General features: G+C 36.5%; 1 protein-coding gene across 1 annotated transcript in view; it reads left to right on the top strand.

Moving 5' to 3' along the window:
- LOC109558301 (frizzled-3-like) overlaps window positions 1-15,777 on the top strand; it is a 100,605-nt gene that overhangs the window by 37,661 nt on the left and 47,167 nt on the right. Inside the window, exon 4 of the mRNA XM_070788570.1 lies at window positions 4,584-4,634. The gene's annotated coding sequence lies outside the window, so the exon portion shown is untranslated. The remainder of the gene's footprint in view (window positions 1-4,583; window positions 4,635-15,777) is intronic.

Genomic DNA, 15,777 nt, shown 5'->3' with positions numbered 1-15,777 from the left:
TACATCATGTGCTTCAATGGCATCGCACTCCAGTATTCTTGCCTGGAAAATCCCATGGACGGAGGAGGCTGGTATGCTGCAGTCCATGAGGTCGCTAAGAGTCGGACACGACTGAGCGACTTCACTTTCACTTTTCACTTTCATGCATTGGGGAAGGAAATGGCAACCCACTCCAGTGTTCTTGCCTGGAGAATCCCAGGGACGGGGGAGCCTGGTGGGCTGCCATCTATGGGGTCACACAGAGTCGGACACGACTGAAGCGACTTAGCAGCAGCAGCTTCTCCATGTAAGGTTTTTAGGATTCCAAATATATATTATCTTAGTACTATAAAAGAAATAATGTTTGGCTCTGGAATAATGACCTGAGAAAACCAGACCTTAAACATGTAAATTAGTAAATTAGAGTAGTTGGGACGCCACTATTTTCAAGACATTCTGAAGGATCTTTTAGAATCTTTAGAACCATTTGGAGCTATACAAAAATATGGGTGTGTATTCATTTCTTTACAGTCATAGGTTCTATGAGTGTTTTTTATTTCCAACTTACAGAAATAATGTTGGATTTCCAACATCCTAAAAAGAATAGAAAATGGTATAATAACTAACATAGTTAATAAGCTATAAAGTCTGGGTCAGGAATCCTGGCTTCATATCTAACTCTTATTATTTACTAGTTTTATAGTTTTAGATCAACTTCACCTCTTTCCACTTCAATTCCTCATCTGTAGAATGAGTAATGGAATCTCATAGTAATAAAAGAGTAATCGTGTTAGATAGAAATAGTAGTATAATCTGTCTCCTATGACTGTTTTTAGGCATCTACATGCAGTTAGAAGTGTGCCTTCTGTATAATAAGTGCTCAAATGTTCTGTTACTCATTTTTTCATTTATTGTTGCTTCTGTTAGTGTTATTTACACACACACATACGTACATAAACTTTTTAAAAATCATTCAGTACCAAACTTTAGCAAATGCCATGTTTAAGTTGTTGGGAATATACATGACAGTATGTGTACCACTAACTTGTTCATTTTAACTGCAGTAGAGAGATTTAATGTACAGATATACTTTAATTCATTTACTCATTATTTTGCTGATGGACATAGAGTTTCCAAGTGTTTTACTATTGTAATACCTATCTTCCTTATACATGACCAAGAATGTTCATGGGGTGTATACCCAAAAGTGTAGTCCTGGCATTTTAACATATCGGCATCTTCAACTCAAGTGGTTATTTTAATTTACACTCACAGTATAGAGTTGGAATTCCCCATTTCGCCCCATCTTGGTGTTGCCAGGCTTTTAAGTTTTTGTCAACCTTTGAAACAATATCTCAAGCCTGTCTTGATTTTTATTTTTATTTCCCTTATGCCTCGGTGTTTTCATATGTTTTTTGGCTGTTTGGGGTTTCTCTTCTGTGATTTGCCTGTTTGTTGCCTTTGTCCACTGCTCTGTCAGGTTATTTGCCTTTTGTTGTTATTCTTGTTTTAATTCTTCTTCAGTTACTTGCATTGCAGATATCTTATCTTGCTTGTCTTTTCACTTTGTGTTTTCTTTGCCTTTTGTGTTTTAAAAAATCCCTCCCTACCTCTGAAAATTATAAAAACGGTCTGTCTTCTTTTTACAGAAGTTTTTAAAATTTGATTAATTCAAGGCTCTAATCTCTTGAAATTCATTTTTATCTATGTTATGAGTAACAATTTTAGTTTTTCATATGAATGGTGCTTTTTGCACCGTTTATCAGATAGCCCATCTGAATAGTAATGCATTGCTGTAATATACAAGTTCCATTTTTAGGCTCTCTTATTTATTGCTCTGTTTGAACAACCTTGTTTCAATCCCACATTTCCTCTACTTTATGCTTCTTCAAAATTATTTTAACTGTTCCTGGCACTGTTCTGTTTGAATTTTAGAATAATTTATTCATGAAAAACAGTTTGTATTTTGTTGAAATTGTTTTAGGTTTTAAATGAATCCAGGGAAAATTTCTGTCTTTGTGATACTGAGTTTTAGTATCTTTTTGTTTCTTTATTTATGTACTCATTAACTTGTTCCTAGGTACCTTACAAATTTTGTTTCAATTGTGAATGAGATCTTTTCTCTGTTACATTTTTCAGTTGGTTATTGCTGGTCTACAAGAATGCCACTGATTTTTATATATTGACGTTATATTGAGCATCCCTGCTGAACTCTTCTGTTAGCTCTAATTGTGTGTAAATTCTCTTATATATATTCTTTGTAGAAATCCTGTTGCTGCAGGCAACGCCAAGTTCATATCTCATATTCCAGTTCTTATGTTTTATTTAAGATTTTTGTGTCTATACTCATGAGAGATATAGACTGTGATATTAATAGTTTTTCATTTCTTGCCATGTATTTTTCCTTTTTGGTGTCAAGGATGTAATAGCTTCATAAAGTGAGGTCTTTTCCTCCTGTTCTTTGAAAGAGTTTTTACAATGAATAGGGACTGTCTGCTCATTGAAAGAGTCGGTATATCATCCTGTAAAAATCCTTTGTCATGGTATCTTTGAAGTAAAGAGAGATAAATTTCATCTTTCCAAACTGAAATTCTGCAATTCTCCATTCCTCCCTGTCTCTTGGCCTTTGGCAACCATTGTTCTACTTTATTTCTCTATGAATTTGATTGCTCTGGGTACCTCATATTAATGAAACTCAAACACTAGAATTTTAATATTAGTTTTCATTCAGGATTTTACTTCAGAGGAATTTTATACAGACATGTAAACTGAGCCCTAGAGCTATTGAATTCCTATTTGAAGTGTTATCCATAAGTAATTGAATAAGATTTACTATTACTGAGCATGCCTAGAAGAATGCTTGTCAAGTTTTGATGATAATTCCTAATGAGAGGTTTTTAAAGTATACTAACGCATATATATGGAATTTAGAAAGATGGTAACAATAACCCGGTGTACGAGACAGCAAAAGAGACACTGATGTATAGAACAGTCTTATGGACTCTGTGGGAGAGGGAGAGGGTGGGAAGATTTGGGAGAATGGCAATGAAACATGTAAAATATCAAGTAGGAAACGAGTTGCCAGTCCAGGTTCGATGCATGATGCTGGATGCTTGGGGCTGGTGCACTGGGACGGCCCAGAGGGATGGTATGGGGAGGGAGGAGGGAGGAGGGTTCGGGATGGGGAACACATGTATACCTGTGGTGGATTCATTTTGATATTTGGCAAAACTAATACAATTATGTAAAGTTTAAAAATAAAATAAAATTAGGGGGAAAAAAAAATGTATTAAGCAATGATGTTATCCTTGAGGTAGCCTCCTCAGGTGTCTTGGAGAACGTAATATTTGAATATATGTTCACATGTATATCAGTATGGTTTCTTTGTAGTCATTTCTCATATTAATGAAACTTTCAAACATTTGAAAAATGTTTGAGGTAGTTGATCACATTGTTTCAAAATACCCAGTTGGGTTTAAAGTAAATTGCATATATTTAAGTCCCTGATTTGAAGAAAAGTGGGCTTGTGTAAAGTATTTTAAAATATTTAAAATGAATGTCCTTGCTGAAAACAGGTCACTGCTTGGATTTTAAAATACTTTACACCAACTGTTTTTTGCAAGAACACTTAAAAAAATGTGTGTTAAGTAATTCTTGAGAAAGTAATATTTAATGCCTGAAAAGAGTTGGTCATGAAATATAGCTTGAGTTTTCAGAATAATGTATATTTTACAGTTTAAAATTAGTAAAGTTTATTCCTAGAATATGTCTCATCTTATGTTTTACTTAAGTAACACTAATTTTCCAGGTACTTAGTTTTAATTTTTTTTTTCCTTTTAAAGTATTTCCGTCTATTTATTTAGGGGCTTCTAAGAGGCTCAAAGCATTTTATGAAAGAGTTACACATTTCAAAGTTCGTTGATATTTCTAGAAAGCCATTCACATGTAACATATTTATTAAAAACATGGGGTTTAAAGTCCTGTCTAACACTTTGAGTCTCAGTTTCCTCATATAAAATATAGGGAATAATATGTTAAATACAGTAATATCTACCTCATAGGTGGCTGTGAAGATTAAATGAGAAAATAAGGTTAAGCCTCCTACTAGAATGCCATGCACAAAGAAAAATTTCATTATTCTGCTGTTACAAATACATAATTCCTGAGGTTTAAAAAAGAATTGTTCTTATATTCTGTATTTAGAATCATTGTTTTGTCTTTTAAACATTGATTTTCAAAAGAACATGTTTCCTTTCCTAAAGTTTCCCTCTTCATTTTTTTCTCTTTCATCCATCTAATCCAATGATCCATGTCCCAAGGAATTTTGATACTAGAACCTGTGTTTCAATAATAGAAATGTCTTACCATAATAGAAGCAGCTTAGCTAAGACTGTCAAATTCACATTAAAGCTATTTGTAGAATTAAAAAAAAAATTATTTGTGTAGAAAACAAAAAAACCCATTATTTCTATTTTCAGCCACAGAAAGCAGCCCATCTGTTGCTTATCTAATCTTGATTCAGAAACATACAAAAATAGAATAATAACATATCTAACTTATGATTTTAGCTTCATTTTCTGATAAGAGTGTTTCCTCTTTACCAGACAATACCAAAAGGAATCAGCATTGTTTATGAAAGGACCATAAGGAAATGGGTATGTTTTGCTCTTCCAACATTAGTGACAGCAAATAATTCTCTATCAACATATAGTATGTACTACTAATCTTTTTTTTTTTCCTGCTACTAATCTTTAAAGTGGTAAGTATCCTGCCTGTGACTTCCTAGCACCAAACTGATTTTTCCTCAAAATTGTTCAGTGCTTGTGATAGAGGGAAAGAGGGAGAGTTACTGAAAAAATATTCTAAGTCTCTTATAGGAAAATATTTTGAAATATTATATTTTGGAAGTATAGAATATTAAATTTATTTTAAAAGTATTCATACTATTATGTACAGGCTGTAAAATGCTATCAAGGGGCACTTTTGGATAAATACTTTAAAATATACAAGTCATTTTGGCCTATGCTAAACAGACTAAATAGCCTAAGCCATGAGTTCCTTTTTAGTCTTAACTGCAGATAGATGTGGTGGTGGTGGTGTTCATTCATTAAGTCGTGTCCGACTCTTTGTGACCCCATGAACTGCAGCATGCCAGGCTTCTCTGTCCTTCACTATCTTCTGATATATACTATCTAGTGTACAAGTGGTTTATACATATTTAGGAAAAAATTCAGTGTTCTTGCCACAGTCTACAGCAGGGCACAGCAAACTTTCTCTGTAAGGTCATATAGTAGATATTTTAGGCTTTGTCAGCCATGTGGTTTTTGTTGCAACAACTCAGCTCTGCTGGTGTAGTGCAAAAGCAGCTGTCAGTCAGTTCAGTCACTCAGTTCAGTTCAGTCGAGTCGTTCAGTTATGTCCGATTCTTTGCTACCCCATGAATCGCAGCACGTCAGGCCTCCTTGTCCATCACCAACTCCCAGAGTTCACTCAAACTCATGTCCATCAAGTCGGTGATGCCATCCAGCCATCTCATCCTCTGTCGTCCCCTTCTCCTGCCCCCAATCCCTCCCAGCATCAGAGTCTTTTCCAATGAGTCAGCTCTTCACATGAGGTGGCCAAAGTATTGGAGTTTCAGCTTTAGCATCATTCCTTCCAAAGAACACCCAGGACTGATCTCCTTCAGAATGGACTGGTTGAATCTCCTTGCAGTCCAAGGGACTCTCAAGAGTCTTCTCCAACACCACAGTTCAAAAGCATCAATTCTTTGGCGCTCAGCTTTCTTCACAGTCCAACTCTCACATCGATACATGACCACTGGAAAAACCATAGCCTTGACTAGATGGACCTTTGTTGGCAAAGTAATGTCTCTGCTTTTGAATATGCTATCTAGGTTGGACATAACTTTCCTTCCAAGGAGTAAGCGTCTTTTAATTTCATGGCTGCAGTCACCATGTGCAGTGATTTTGGAGCCCAGAAAAATAAAGTCTGACACTGTTTCCACTGGTTCCCCATCTATTTCCCATGAAGTGATGGGACCAGATGCCATTATCTTCATTTTCTGAATGTTGAGCTTTAAGCCAACTTTTTCACTCTCCTTTTCACTTTCATCAAGAGGCTTTTGAGTTCCTCTTCACTTTCTGCCATAAGGGTGGTGTCATCTGCATATCTGAGGTTATTGATATTTCTCCCAGCAATCTTGATTAGAGAATCTTGGGCTTCTTCCAGCCCAGCATTTCTCATGATGTAGTCTGCGTATAAGTTAAATAAGCAGAGTGACAATATACAGCCTTGTACTCCTTTTCCTATTTGGAACCAGTCTGTTGTTCCATGTCCAGTTCTAACTGTTGCTTCCTGACCTGCATATAGGTTTCTCAAGAGGCAGGTCAGGTGGTCTGGTATACCCATCTCTTTCAGAATTTTCCACAGTTTATTGTGATCCACAAAGTCAAAGGCTTTGGCATAGTCAATAAAGTAGAAATAGATGTTTTTCTGGAACTCTCTTGCATTTTCCATGATCTAGCAGATGTTGGCAATTTTATCTCTGGTTCCTCTGCCTTCAGTAGCTCAGTCAGATCCAATTCTTTGCAACCCCATGGACTGTAGCATGCCAGGCTTCCCTGTCCTTCACCAACTCCTGGAGCTTGCTCAAACTCATGTCCATTGCGTCCGTGATGCCATCCAGCCATCTCATCCTCTGTCGTCCCCTTCTCCTCCCGCCTTCAGTCTTTCCCAGCATCACGGTCTTTTCCATTGAGTCAGTTCTTTGCATCAGGTGGCCAAAGTATTGGAGCTTCAGCTTCAGCATGAGTCCTTCCAATGAATATTCAGGACTGATTTCCTTTAGGATTAACTGGTTTGATCTCCAAGGGACTCTCAAGAGTCTTCTCCAACACCACAGTTCAAAAGCATCAATTCCTAAGCTTTCTTTATAGTCCAACTTGCACGCCATACATGACTACAGGAAAAACCATGGCTTTGAGCAGTGACCCCACAAGAGAGTTGACCCAGAGTTGCCTGTGAGTGTCCAGGAGTCTCTGGCAGAGGTGTGGGTCAGCAGTGGCCTGCTGCAGAATAGGGGTGCACTGAGTGTGCCAATGCATATACGAGATCTTTTGAAGGAGGTCTCCATTATCTTCATTCCCTCCACGTTGGTTTGGTCTCAGGTGAAATAACAGGGCGGGAATACAGCCCCACCCATCAACAGAAAATTGATTAATATTTACTGAGTATGGTCCCCCCAATCAGAACAAGACCCAGTTCCCCCCCCCCCCCCCCCCAGTCAGTCTTTCCCATCAGGAAACTTCCAGAAGCCTCTTATCCTTATCTATCAGAGGCTGGACATAATGGAAACCACAATCACAGAAAAGCAGGCATAGACAATACATAAACAACTGGAAGTGTTTCAGTAAGACTTTGTTGGCAGTGATATAATTGGGGCAGATTGGCTCTGTAGGTTGTAGTTCGCCATCTTCTGAACTATAGCAAGCATTCTCTATCACCTTTGATAATTCTTTTATTACGGTGGTTGGTGACCTATGACACTTTTCTGTCCCATGGAAGTTGTCACTGTTTCATTCTCATTACTGCTTTTGAGGATTATCATTTTACTCTTTCACATTATGGTAGTAAAAGTATTCAATAAAATAAATTCTAGTACATCACTGTAATAAAGATATGCCAATAAATCTTATTTCCAGTTGTCTTTCAAGTCATACCACACCAGTTCAAGGAAAAAGTTGAGTAGTTTATGGGAATAGTAAAATAGAAACAACATAATGTAATAGTCATAGAAGCGTCTGGTTACTAAGTATGTACTGTGCATCAGGTTCTGTATTCAGTGAATTTATACACATTATCTCCTTTAATTCTCAAAATAGCACAATAGGCTAGATTGTATTCTGCTTTACAAATGAGGAACTGAGTCTTATAATTAAATACAACTTATCTAGATTCTTACAGTAAGTGATAAAGCTAAGGTGTGAATTGTATTTATGATTCCAAAGACTACTAACCACCTGCCTGATTGTGTCGAGTATGAAATCTTCCATTTTATTTTCTCTGCCTGCTTGGCTGCTCAGTCGCTTCAGTTGTGTCTGACTCTTTGCAACCCCATGGACAGCAGCCTGCCAGGCTCCTCTGTCCATGGGAGTCTTCAGGTAAGAATGCTGGAGTGGGTTGGGGATCTTCCCAAACCAGGGATTGAACCTGGGTCTCCTGCATCTTCTGCATTGCAGGCAGATTCTTTACTGCTGAGCCACTGGGGAAACCCCTCTAGTGAATCACAAATATTTTTTCAGTGATTTTATAAAATGTGTTAAGGTGACACTAGTGGTAAAGAATCCACCTGCAGTCCAGGAGAAGCAAGAGATATGGGTTCAATCCCTGGGTCGGGAAGATTCTCTAGAGGAGGAAATGCCAACTCACTCCAGTATTCTTTCCTAAAAAATTCTACGGACAGAGGAGCCTGACAGGCTACAGTCCATGGGGTGGCAAAGAGTTTGACATGACTACATGCACTGTAGCTGGTTAAGGTCATTGAGTTCATTAATATTGTTAAGTTTGTTAAAGAGCTAAGAAGTTTGTCTTAAAGTAGAGCATTAGGAAAACAAATATGCACAGGTTTCTTCAGACAGTATGACTTCTGACAATATGTCTGAGTAGGAGCATCAGCAAAGTCTGAACCAGTTAAATCTGGAAAGAACTCACTATTTGAGATATCATAGATCTTGCATGATTGAGGGGAGATCTCCAAAGAGTCCCCCACTTCAAAAATTATTATGAATTGGGACCAGACCAATAAGGAGCTAGGGCTCATCAAGCAGGGGATATTAGGTGGATGAGATGGGAAAGGTCACACAAGTGTGGTTGCTATTGGAGAAGGGTGAGCCTTGGGCCAGTTGGTAAATGGAGAAAGGGAGCCAGGAACTCCCTTGCTAGCCTAAATCAGCAGGCCCATAGGCTGAAGTGTTTGCAGGTTAGTTGTGCCTCCTGTCAGTCAGCTAGAATAGTACTTTCTTCAGGATTCCCACTAATTGATTCACCAAAGAGCTCAAAATATAAAGCCACCAAACACATGAGAAAACAAGCCACTATGACTGAGTCACAGCATCAAACTTAAAACCGCAGATACTGAAATTGTCAAATACCGAATGATAAAATAGGTAAGTATGTAATGTTAATAGAAATAGGAAATATAGTCACAGGTTACCAATCTACAAGAAATTACTTGAAATAATAGATTTAAAAAATCTAGAAACATAAATTTTGAAATGGAAACTCATTTGATAGAATTCCTGAAATATTTATTATGAAACAGCAATTTAGGCTGCTGTTATTTAATGAACTGGTAGTAGGTGAAAATAAAACTATGCAGAATGCCATAAGAGAGACAAGGAAAATGTGAAAGTGATGTTAAGAGAAATGGAGGGCAGAATAAGAAGGTTGAATAGGAGTATATTGGGTTGGCCAAAAGATGGTATGGGTTTTCTGTATCTGAATGAACTTTTTGGCCAACCCAATAATTAGATTTCCAGGAGGGAGGGAATTGAGAGAATCTAGGAGAAACAATATTAAAAGAGATAATGACTACAGATTTTCCACAACTGCTAAACACTTGAATTCACAGACCAAGGAGGTACTGCATACCACTAGCAGGATAAGTAAAAAGAAATACACACTTCAACGAAACTGCAGAACTCCAAAGAGAGGAGTCATAAAAAACAGTCTCAGAAAAGGGGACAGATCTAAAAAAGACCATCAGTTAGAATGACAGCAGAGTCCTTAACAATAACAAACGCCAGAAAATTAAATATTTTAAATGTTGAGAGGAAAAAAATCTTTTCAACCAGAATTTTGTACCATGTAAAACTCTTGTGGGGATGCACAGCCAGATCCCCTTCACAGAAAGACGAGCCTCTCAGCTTCAGGGAGTGGGGTCAGTAGACACCCTTCAGGTGGAGAACTGCCTTATCTGAGGTGGGCCTGCAACCAGCAATTCTTAGGTGGGCCGTTGGCCCAGCATAGGACCCTCTGATGATCCTTATTTGCTCCAGACTCCCTACAAGTTTGGCTGAAGCTTTTCTGAGAAAGCATGGTAGGTCACTTTCTTCTGTCCAATTGTAGATACTGTTCCCAAGTAAATATCTCGCACCCCAAACTTCATCTCTGCACGTTCTGGAAAACGCCAATTTGTTCTCAAGAATAGAGATGAAATAAAGCCATTTACATATAAACAAAAACTGTGAATTTACCACCAAAAGATTTGTACAAACTTCTAAAGGTTATATTTCAAGAAGAATGAAAATAATCTCATAGATAGTAGGAGATGCAAGAGGAAATGATGAAGTAAAGTTGTAAACATATATGCAAAGCTAAATAAATGTTTCTATAAAATACCAACAACAGTGTGTACTTGGGGGTTTAAAAAAACATCTAAAGACCTATAGAGAAAAAAATACACCAAAAAAAAAAAAAAATATATATATATAGACCATATATATAATGCTGTTATCAGATGTATTGATGATCTAGGACCCCTGCCAAATGCCTGTCTCCTACCCTCTTTTTTTTTTTTTTTTTGCTCCTCTCATAGGCCTCTTGTTCTTAAGGGTTTAAAATTTTTTGATGGTTTTTTAAATTTAATTTTTTGAATAGGTGATTTGTACTGTTTATAATGTTAAAAATAGTAAATATATATATTGAGAAGCATTATTGCTACTCTGGGTTCTCATGTTCTCAGTTTTTGCCCGCTCTCCATATCTACCAGTAATCACCATATACATCAATAATTTCTTATATGTATTTCCAGAGTTTGTTTTTCCACATGGTTGTTTTGAAAAGTAAGTCATAATTAAAAGAGCCCATCACACACTAAGATGTCACTAAATTTAGTTCCTTTCTCTCCATAGTCTTCTTGTGACCTTAAGACCCAGAAAGAATAATTGTCCATAATTTTGCTACTGAATATCACAGTTTTTGCTTTATATTTATAAACATAAATTGGAACCATAAAACCATGTTTTGCTAAGCTAAGTCGCTTCAGTCGTGTCCGACTCTGTGTGACCCCATAGATGGCAACCAACCAGGCTCCCCCGTCCCTGGGACTCTCCAGGCAAGAACACTGGAGTGGGTTGCCATTTCCTTCTCCAGTGCATGAAAGTGAAAAGTGAAAGTGAAGTCGATCAGTCGTGTCCGACCCTCAGCGACCCCATGGACTGCAGCCTACTGGGCTCCTCTATCCATGGGATTTTCCAGGCAAGAGTACTGGAGCGGGGTGCCATTGCCTTCTCCGAAACCATGTTTTATGCATGTCATATTCTTAATAAAAAGTTTATGGAGCTTTCCTAGCCTTGACCTAGAACTAATTGAAAAGGCAAAGTATTTTTTAAAGATGTTATTATGATTAATAGAACCTTGTGTGTTTTCTGGAAAGTGATTCTGGTGTTTCAGAATATGATATCATAAAACTATAAAGTTTGGTTGTGCCTATTTTTTCCAAGATGCAAATTGTTTTTTATTTCAAGTATTCTAAAATGTGAGATTAGATTTTTTCTTTTTATGGAGGAGAAGGAAAAAGTGGCTTTATTACTTTGCCAGGCAAAGAGGGAACACAATAGGCTAATGCCCCAAGAACTATGCCCCTTTCTCTGGAGATTTGTTTTTTTTTTTTTTTTTTATTGAGGTGTACTTTACATATAACTTACTAGTTTTAGGTATGCAGCATAATGATTTGATATTTGTATATATTGCAAGTGATCACTAATAAATCTACCATCCATCACCATACATAGTTAAAAAGTTTTTCTTCTTGTGATGAGAACTTTTAAAATCTCTTAGCAACCTTCAAAACTGTAGCACAGTATTACTGACTACTGACTCCAAGCTGTACATTACATTCCTATGCCTTATTTCTTTTATGACTTGAAATATGTACCTTTTGACCACCTTCACCCATTTTATCCATTGTCCTACCTTTGCCTCTGGCAACCACCAGTCTGTTCTCTTCATAAGTTTGGTGGGTTTTTTGAGGTGGGTGGGTTTTTTTTTTTTTAAGATTCTATATATAAATGAGATCATAAGGTATTTGCTTTTCTCTGACTTAATTTCCCTTAGCACAAACCTCCAGAGTCAATCCATATTGTCACAAAATGGCAAAATGACATCTTTTATGGGTGAATAGTATTCCATTGTATATGTATACCACATTTTCTTTATCTGTTCAGCCATCAGTGGACACTTAGGTTGATTCCATCTCTTGGCTGTTTTGACTCATGCTGCAGTGAACATGAGGTACGAATATCTTTTCAAGTTTGTGTTTTTGTTTTCTTAAAATAAATACCCCAAAGTGGAATTGGTTGGCCATCAGTTCAGTTCAGTTACTCAGTCGTGTCCGACTCTTTGCTACCCCATGAATTGCAGTACGCCACGCCTCCCTATCCATCACCAATTCCCGGAGTTCACCCAAACTCATGTTCGTCAAGTCGGTGATGCCATCCAGCCATCTCATCCTCTGTCGTCCCCTTCTGCCACCAATCCCTCCCAGCATCAGAGTCTTTTCCAGTGAGTCAACTCTTCACATGAGGTGGCCAAAGTATTGAAGTTTCAGCTTTAGCATCAGTCCTTCCAGAGAACACCCAGGACTGATCTCCTTTAGAGTGGACTGGTTGGATCTCCTTGCAGTCCAAGGGACTCTCAAGAGTCTTCTCCAACACCACAGTTCAAAAGCATCAATTCTTCGGCGCTCAGCTTTCTTCACAGTCCAACTCCCACATCCATACATGACCACTGGAAAAACCATAGCCTTGACCAGATGGACCTTCGCTGGCAAAGTAATGTCTCTGCTTTTGAATATGCTATCTAGGTTGGTCATAACTTTTCTTCCAAGGAGTAAGCGTCTTTTAATTTCATGGCTGCAATCACCATCTGCAGTGATTTTGGAGCCCCCCAAAATAAAGTCTGACACTGTTTCCACTGTTTCCCCATCTATTTCCCATGAAATGACATGGTGGTTCTATTTTTTATTATTTGAGGAATCTCCATACTGTTTTTCCACAGTGGCTACACCACTCTTCATTCCCACCAGCAGTGCACAATGGTTCACTTTTCCCCACATTCTCACCAATGCTTGTTATTGCTTATCTTTTTGGTAATAGCCATTCTGTCAGTTGTGAGGTGATACTGTGTTTGTGTTTCCCTGAAGATTAGAGATACTGAGCACCTTTTCATGTATGTGTTGACCATCTGTGTGTCTTCTTTGGAAAAATGTCTGTTCATAACTTTTGCCCATGTTTTAATTGGATTTTTTGGGTTTTTTAATTGAAATTGTATGAGTTCTTTATATCTTTTGAAAGTAACTCCTTAACATATGTATGATTCACAAATATTTTCTCCCATTCAGTCGGTTGCCTTTTTATTGGGTTGATGGTTTCCTTTGCTGTGTAGAAGCTTTTTAGTTTGATGTAATCCCACTTGTTTATTTTTACTTTTGTTACCTTTACTTTTTGTATCCAAATTTTTTTTTTTTTTTAAATCATTATTAAGACTGATGTGAAGGAGTTTGCTATTTGTTTTCTTCTGGGTATTCAAGTCTTTAATCCATTTTGAATTAATTTTTGTATATGATGATCCCGTTTCATTCTTTAACACGTGGTTGTCCAATTTTTCCAACATAATCTATTGAAAAGACTGCTCTTTCCCTATTGTGTATTCTTGGCTCTTTTATCAGAAATTAATTGACCATGTATGCATGGGTTTATTTTTGGACTCTGTTCTGTTCCATTGTCTTTTTCTGTGCTACTGTCATGTTGTTTGATTATGATAGCCTTGTAATATAGTTTGAAATCAAGGAGCATGAATGATACCTCCAGCTTTGTTCTTTTTTCTCAAGATTGCTTTGGCTATTTGTATCTTTTTTGGTTCCATGTAAATTTTAGGATTTGTCCTATTTCTGTGAAAATTGCTGTTGGAATTTTGGTAACAGTGCAAAGGATCTGTAGATTGCTTTGGATAGTACAGACATTTTAACAATATTGATTTTTCCAGTCTTCAAGAATAGAATATATTTCCATTTATTTGTCTTCAGTTTTTTTCCACTAATGCCTTATTTTCTTATTGTAAATCATGAGATTATAGGACAGTTTTGTGGAGTTTCCAAGAATTCATTTCTGAACATAGTCTTCCCTCTAACATAGTCTTTCCATAGTTTTTTCAGGGCTGAGGAAGTTGATCTATTATTGTAATGCTTAGGAAAGTCTAAGCTATGTTTTCTGTTTCATTATTCTATACTTAATAACAAGCTAATTTAAATTTTTTCCTGGTTAATTTTCAGTTCATATTTAGAAGAGAGAATGGAAATTTTCAAAATTATTTACCTTCAATTTGATTTGTTTTGAGAAAATTGCAGTTTATTACTTTAATCCAAAAAAGAAAGATTATGCTTTTCACGTGATGAATAAGTATTATTATACTATGAATTCCAATTAATAGTTCTTTATGTACATCAAGATTAAGTATAAATTCTGCAGAGTTTTAAATTATTTGTTTCCCAGTTATTGTATCCATTATTGTAAAGTATATATGTATAGAATACTGTTTTATTTTCTAGCTATTTCTAGTTCATATGATTAAAGTGACATAAAAGTGATGATCATTTTCTCCACACTATAATTAGGATGAAAGTTCAAGATGTTGTCCTTTGCTTAATCAAATGTAACGTCTGAAGAAGTAATATTTTCTATTTCCTGATGTCATCAAAGCAAAGTAATAGAATTGAGGTAATTATTATTTTTGTTTTCATTTTAACTTCTTGAGTGAACTTTGGCTTTAAGCATTTACTTACCTAATTTGTGAGTTTTCCATGAGGTTCATTAAATAATAGGCACAGTATATCCAGATGTCATAATAAATCTTTGTGATGTTGATAGTCTGTGGTGAATGTTAACACTCTGAGAATGTGAGCTCTGTGCCAGTCAGTTCCTTCCTAATCAGGCATGCTCTCCTTTATTTCCCCTCGGTTTACTGAAACCATTTTCTCATCTTTTTCCCTGGCTAGTCTTTCACTTGGAAGTTGTCTATTTTTTAGATAATGGGATAAAAATTTATTCTTTAACCATTAAATTTTATCTTTTATTTATCTAAAAGTTGACATCACCCACAGTTTACAGCAGTCACTGGTAAAGTCAATTAGGATCTAAATTAAATTTCCTCATTGCCATTAGCCATTCTTGAATTTAGAAGACAGCATTCTTCTAAAGTAGTCTCAGTGCTTAGAAAAGAAAATGAGATTATTTGCAAAATATCAGTAGTGTGGAGTTTGTATTTTGTCACTTCCTCTATTGATTGAAGGAAAACTTGGGAATTGAAATCCCAGCTTACTATACCTATTTTTTACTGGGTACAAACAAATTGGTGGTCCAACGATGGGAGAAGGTAAACTTAGAAGTAAAAGGAAGATGGATTGATAGATACAGATCTGGTTGAAACAGTGAATTACTAGTTAGTTTTCTATTTACCCTACCTAGTGCTGCTTTAATTTCAAAACTACTGCCTCTCTGAAAGTAGCAAGGCATAGTGAAATTCTCTCGTTTTTGTTTTTTGTTTTTTTTTAGGTATAGTGAAATTATAGGAGCCTTAACCACCTTTTTGTCCTTTATTTTTTAAAATAAATTATAACTGTTTCTGACATACAGGTTTTATACACACACACATACATAAACATATATATGCATGTATATGTTGGATCGGTCATAAAGTTCATTTGAGTTTTCCATGAAAAGTTACAGAAAAATCTGAGCCAGA

The sequence above is a fragment of the Bos indicus genome, chromosome 5 (assembly GCF_029378745.1).
Source record: "Bos indicus isolate NIAB-ARS_2022 breed Sahiwal x Tharparkar chromosome 5, NIAB-ARS_B.indTharparkar_mat_pri_1.0, whole genome shotgun sequence".
Taxonomy (NCBI): domain Eukaryota; kingdom Metazoa; phylum Chordata; class Mammalia; order Artiodactyla; family Bovidae; genus Bos; species Bos indicus.
This window is presented reverse-complemented; position numbering and strand designations above follow the sequence as displayed.